The sequence below is a fragment of the Triticum urartu genome, chromosome 6A (genome assembly GCF_056163025.1).
Source record: "Triticum urartu cultivar PI428250 chromosome 6A, HENAU_Tu73, whole genome shotgun sequence".
Lineage (NCBI taxonomy): Eukaryota > Viridiplantae > Streptophyta > Magnoliopsida > Poales > Poaceae > Triticum > Triticum urartu.
This window is the reverse complement of record NC_141878.1, coordinates 320,894,771-320,901,670: the sequence shown is the minus strand read 5'-3', so window position 1 is coordinate 320,901,670 and position 6,900 is coordinate 320,894,771.

Below are 6,900 nucleotides of genomic sequence, written 5' to 3'. Positions count from 1 at the left end.
TTATTCTTTGCCATCACAAGTTTGTACAACGCTCAATTTTCTCTTATACTAAATGATCTCACACTTTTAGAAGAAATTTTTATTGCCTTATTGCACCAATGACAACTTACTTGAAGGATCTTGCTCAATCCTTAGGTAGGTATGGTGGACTCTTGAAATAAGATTTGGGTTTAAGATTTTTTGGATGCACAAGTAGTATCTCTAGTTGGTGTGAAATTTTTGGCTAGCAAAGATGGGGGGCAAGCACCGTGTAACGCCCAGGATGTAACTTTCCACAATTGTAACTCTAACTCTTGCTATTTCCGTCTATGTGATATGATATTTCCTTCGTGGTTGTGTTTTTGTCTTTGTTTTGCATTTTTTTCATGTCATGCATTTCATCTCATGTCATCATGTGCATCTCATTTGCATTCGTGATCGTCTCATGCATCCGGTCATTTTCCCATTGTCCGTTTCGCGATCCGACACTCCCACATGCACCCATTGCACCCCTCAAATATTGTTTCGTGAGCGGGAGAAAAATGTTCTCGGAATGGGTCGACATTTGTCGAGTGGCCTTGGTACATCACCGGTAGGCCGCCTGTCAAATTTCGTTCCATTGGGCGGTCATTCGATGCCTCAACGGTTAACTGGGTAACCGCAAAAGCCCCTTTCTATTTGCAGCCTAGCACCTCCCCAAAATAGCCCACTAGCCCATCGAAAACCCCTCCATGCTCTCCGTTGTTGGATCACGATCACGTGGGCGAACACCACACCTCATTTGGACTCTCCTAGCTCCTCCTACCTATAAAAGCCCCCCCCCCCCCCCCCCCGAAATTTCAGCGAACCCTAGATCAATCGCCTCCACCTCGCTGCCAGACGCGACCGGACCGCGCCGGACATGCCCGCGCCGCCGCTCCAGACCACTCATGTCACGCCATGTGGTCACCCGTGCCCACTTCACCGCACCGTATCCCGCGGCCCGCCGGGTCCCAGGCGAGGCCCGCCCAGCCCGATCCGCCGCCGCCGCCAACGGCGGGACACCCCGAGCCCGAGCCCATGGCTCTGCTCGCCGGCGATGCCCTCTGCAACCCTTCGCCGCCCGATCTGCCGCAGCGCCACCCGCCATCTCCGGCGCCGCCGGTCCGCCTGCCGCCGCCGCGAGCTCGCTGTCGCCTCGGCTTCCGGCCGCCGCCGCCGACCTAGTCGCCCGCGCCGCCACATCAGCCGTTGTTGTCGCCGGCCGCCATCATCGTCGCGTCTCCGGTGAGATCCGGATGGAGTGGACCAGATCCACCGGGAGATGAACCAAACGCCTCGCCCGTCCCGGATCCCTTCGTCCCACACCGCTCTGTCCCGTTGACTTTCGCGTGGTATAAATTCCACCAAGTCCCAGATCCCTAACATTATGTGCTCATCTTTGACATGCCATATGTCCATGCTCATCGCTCCGATTTGTGCATATGATATATCAAAATGTTTGTCTCGTGATGCTCTTCATGTTAGTATCATTTTCATACATGTTAATGTCCATATTGTAGCCCTAATCTTCATTGCAAAAGTGCTATATGATGTTGTCTGCTGGAATTCAACATAACTTGCTGAATTGTCATTTTCGTTGCATTCTGTGTGTGGATCCTATCAGCATAATGTCTACATGTGTTATGAGATCTAGCATGCCATCTTTACAGTGGTGCAAGCCTTGTATTTTTATGAGCTATGTGGTGACTATCACTAGCATGCAAAGTAGGCTATGTGATGTTGCTGATTTCAAACACTTAATAATTTTGCTGCCATGTTGTCTTCTTGCTTCCAGGAGATCCATGCAAATTTTGAGGTAGTTCAGTAAGAGTGTTTTGAAGACGTGATATTTCTCCATCAATTCATGGCTCTGGTTGCAATTATGGAGTAGTGTAGCTTGTCATTTCAATGCTCTACTTTTGCTGAGTATTGTTCCTGGCAGATTGTTAACATGAAGTTCATTTTTTTCCATGGGTGTTGCTAGTGATACATGTACCCTATGAACTTTCTCTTGCCATGTTTAGCTTCATGAATATCTCTACTTACTGTTGGTTACCTTGTGATGCCATGAAAAGCTTTGTGGTCAGTGGCATGAGCTTGCAAAGTTGCTATCATGAATCTGTTCCTGTCATGCTCTATTTTTTTCTAAGTCTGAAACTGATGATACAACTTGCCATGTTTGCATTGATGCTACCATCTTGTCCATGCATCTTTGGTTAAAGTTCAGTAAGGGAGTTTTGTTCTATGTCTTTAGTACTAGCATTGCATGCCTTTGTTTTCCATTATATGTTCCTGTAGCATGTTGTTTGCTAACTCTCAACATTGCTACCTGATGCTGTTTTGACATGTTTAGTATTTTCACTAAGTCTGTGAATCTGTTATCATTTGCATTTTTGCGATGCTATTTTAGGATTGTTCTAGTGAGTTCTAGCAGGGGCTCAGTGACCATGATTTGTAGAGCTTCACCTGTACTTTTATGCCATGTGCTTTGTTGCTATGTTGGAGTGATTTAGCATAGTTTCTTGTTGCATCCTAAGTGCTATGATGCTGTTAAGCGAGGATTTGCATCATTCTTGGTTTGCTTGTCATCTGCAAACCGTGCATCCTTTTTCGGTGATCCTTATATCGATTTCGACCGAAATCACCCTTCTTTCCAGTGGAATGCTTGGTTTGACAAGTTGATGCCTTGATCATCCTTTCCCTTCCGGATTATCCATATGCATTGCACATCATATCTTGCATTCCATGCCATGTCTTGCATCATGTTGCTTGGCATTGCACCGTGATTGATTCTTATTCCGTTGCTTGTGTTCTTGCTTTGGTGTCTGGCGGTGAGATGACCATCTGCTCGGAAGGTGGATTGTCCACAGGTGAGACGGATTAATTGTATCAATTGCAAGATGGTGGGCTTGGGGGCTTTTCCGATGGCAGTAGTATTCTGGACCCCTTTGAGCCGCCAAGCAGGGCAGGGATCTTCATGACTGGCACGCAACCCGTTCAAAACTCTACGGCTGCGGCACGATAACCTCTGGGTCAGCGGCGGACGGGGCAGGAGGCCCTGCGCGCACGTCGGCTCAGGTACTGATGGATCTCATGGATAGGATGACAACCCTGTTAACTGTCATGGTTAACCCAGCATATCAGGCTCAGCACGATGCAGAAGTGGCACGGTTACGTGAGGACGTAGCACAAGCCAAGGAAAACCTAGCAGCGAAAGATGTCAGGATGGCCGCGGAGCGGGCGGCTTTGGATGCTCGAGCTCAGCAGATTCAATCAGAAGCTTTCCAACTCACGATGGAACTAAACGCATGAAATGAGGTCATGAGGAGAAGACACCAGAAGGCTCAATCTTGTCTGCCTCTGACTTATGATCCTAAAAACCTCTTCCGCACACCCGGTGCAGGCCCGAGTAACCCGCCGGAGGTAAACCGGGTGGCAACGCCCGGGGCTGGGGCGCCGGTTCAGCCACGGGTGATGGAACCTCCTCGCATGAATACTGCTCCACCTCCTTATGTACCAACACCACCGGGTCATTATTCTAATTCTTTGGAGAACATGATCGCTGCGGCAGTGCGATTGGCGGCTCTCCCAGCAGAGGGTGACTCTCCGACGACGATTGATACCCGAAGTGTTAGAGAACTTCTTCAGACTGCTCTGGCGCAGCAGGAGGCATATTCTTATAGTCGAGACAAGATTCATTCAACTCCTCGCCCAAGCCGGAGCCCGAGTTATAGCAGGCACATAGATTCAGCAGGCGTTTCAAGCAACGCCCGGCGCCGTGACCAACCGTGCGGGCATGACCCAACACGTGATGGAGCTCTTAACTTAGTTGATCCGGACAGGATTCGCCAAGAGGTTGAGCGAGCGGCTCAACAGGCAGCTGAACAGGTGGCTCAGCGGGCGGCTCACTAGTCTTCCCCAGTTCATCCGACGACCTCTATTAAGGGAGGCGTGACCACAAGGACTGGAGGTGTCCCTTGCTTGGTACCTGCTCTGCATAATGAGTGTTTGCCCAAGGATTTCAAGGGGCCTCGAAAGGTGCCTAATTACACGGCCGATTTACAGCCAGGGGCATGGATTGAAAGCTATGAGATGGACATGGAACTACTGGAGGTGAGTGACGCGGCATTGGCCAATTACTTCACCATGATGTTGGATGGAATGTCCCGCGCTTGGTTGAAGGGTTGTCACCCAGTTCCAATGGTTCATGGGCAGAATTAAAAGCCCGCTTTATTCAGAATTTCAAAGACACCTGCAAGCAGCCCATGTCAATTGTGGAATTGACTAATTGTAAACAAGAGGAAGGTGAGTCCACGACCCATTGGGTGCACCGGGTCAAAGCCATAATACATTCATCTGATAATACATTCAAGAACTCTAACATATTCAATAGCAATCATGGGCCGGGTGGCGTCTCAGGAGGTGGCGGTTTTCATGGTCCGAGCGGCGGTTCAAATTCCAATTTTCAAGGCTATCAAGGAAATCAAGGTGGCTATAATCAGCAATCTGGCCAGGGAGGTCACCAGCAGCAGCAATCTGGATACCAGATCAATCCAAAGCAGTTGAATAGTGGACAGTATCATGTGTTCACCACCAGTTTGTGCAGACGAGACCAGAAGCTTCATAAGAGGGTTGTGAATGTTGTTGAGCCGGCAGTCCCTAGTTATTTGAGATGGTCTGAGCAGCATATTCTATGGAGTAGGGAAGATCACCCCCCAGGTTGACAATCCGGGTCACCTGGCCTTGGTGGTGGCACCTCAAGTTGGTGGATATAAATTCACTAAAGTACTCATGGACGGAGGCAGTAGCATCAACATCCTCTATTATGAGACTTTGAGTGGTGCCTGGTAAGTCGGCGTACCCAGTGGGCAAGATTGAACTGGAAGTAGCCTTTGGAGATGAGCATGATTCTAGGGTTGAGAAGTTAACTTTTGAGGTGGTCAAAATCAAGAGCTTGTATCACGCCCTGTTTGGACGACCGGCTTATGCCAAGTTCATGGCACGGCCGTGTTATGTTTATTTGCAGCTTAAAATGTCGGGTCATAAGGGCACAATCACAGTGCATGGGAGTCGGAAGATAGCCTTGGAATGTGAGGAAGGTGATGCTGCTTACACTGAATCTGTTTGTGCAACAGAGGAGTTAAAGTTTTACAAGGACAATGTTGACCCGGCGGACATGACGTCTTTGAAAAAGCCAACTACAGAACATGAGCCGGTCCTGAAGTTTAAGTTGGCGGATGACACCAAGCTTGTCGATTTTGTTCCAGGTGACTCATCTAAGCAGTTTAGTATCAGTGCTAATCAGGATCCAAGATAGGAAAGCGCGCTCATCGAGTTCATCTGTGAGAACCGGGACATCTTTGCATGGAAACCTTCTGACATGCCAGGTGTATCGAGAGAACTCGCTGAGCACACTCTCAAATATTGATCCAAAATTTAAGCCGGTCAAGCAATTTCTTCGGTGGTTCAATGAGGAGAGGTGCAAGGCCATTAGTGAAGAAGTGGCCCGACTCTTGGCGGCCGGGTTCATTATTGAAGTTTTTCATCCAGAGTGGATGGCTAACCCGGTGCTCGTGCTGAAAAAGAATGGCACCTGGCATATGGGTGTGAATTACACAGACTTAAACAAAGCTTGTCCGGCTGATCCTTTCGCTCTCCCTCGTATTGATCAAATCATTGATGCTATGACGGGTTGTGAGCGTTTGAGCTTTTTGGATGCTTATTCTGGTTATCAACGGATCAAAATGGCAGTTAAGGACCAGGAGAAGACGGCTTTTATTACTCCGTTTTGAGCATTCTGCTATGTGTCTATGCCTTTTGGGCTTAAGAGTGCCCAGGCGACTTATCAGCGATGTGTGTAGAACTGTCTTCACAATCAGATTGGGCGCAATGTTCATGCGTATGTGGACAATATTGTGGTGAATTCCAGAGAGAAGGAGACCTTGATAGATGATCTGAAGGAAACCTTTGATAACCTCCGGGTCTATAAGATGATGCTTAACCCAGCCAAGTGTGTTTTTGGAGTACCAGCGGGCAAGCTTTTGGGTTTTCTGGTTTCTAACAGAGGCATCGAGGCTAACCCAGAGAAGATCAAAGAAAGGACATATTTAGCTAAGCCGGCGTGCATCAATGACGTTCAGCGTTTGGCGGGTCGTATTGCTGCTTTAAGCCGGTTCATAAGCTGGTTAGGTGAGAAGGCCATACCGCTGTATCAAATGATGAAGAAGATAGACGATTTTGTCTGGAGTGATGCTGCTAACACCACCTTTGAAGATCTGAAGAGACAGCTCGCTGAGCCGCCGGTCCGTGCTGTGCCTATTGATAAGGAGCCATTATTGTTATATGTGGCTGCTAACACTCGTGTTCTCAGTGTGGCCATTGTAGTAGAGCGCAAAGAGGCTGGCAAGGAATATCTAGTTCAACGGCCGGTTTATTACGTTAGTGAGGTGCTTATTGAGTCCAAACAGAGATATCCACATTGGCAGAAAGTTGTTTATGGGGTGTTCATGGCGAGCCAGAAGCTTAAGCAATATTTTCAAGGTCATCCAATCATTGTGGTTAGTTCTGCTCCTTTAGGAGATATCATTCAAAATAGAGAAGCCACAGGATGAGTCGCCAAGTGGGCCATTGAGCTTGGGCCTCATGGCTTAAAATATGTGCCACGGACTGCTATCAGGTCTCAAGCACTGGTAGATTTCATCAACGGTTGGACAGAGCTGCAGATGCCTGAAGAGAAGCCGGACAACACAAATTGGACTATTCATTTTGATGGGTCCAGGTAATTAGAGGGCTCGGGAGCTAGAGTTGTTTTAGCTTCCCCTCGAGGTGAAAAATTTTGTTGTGTGCTATGTTTAATGTTTCCCTATACTAACAATGCAGCTGAGTATGAGGCCTTGCTCC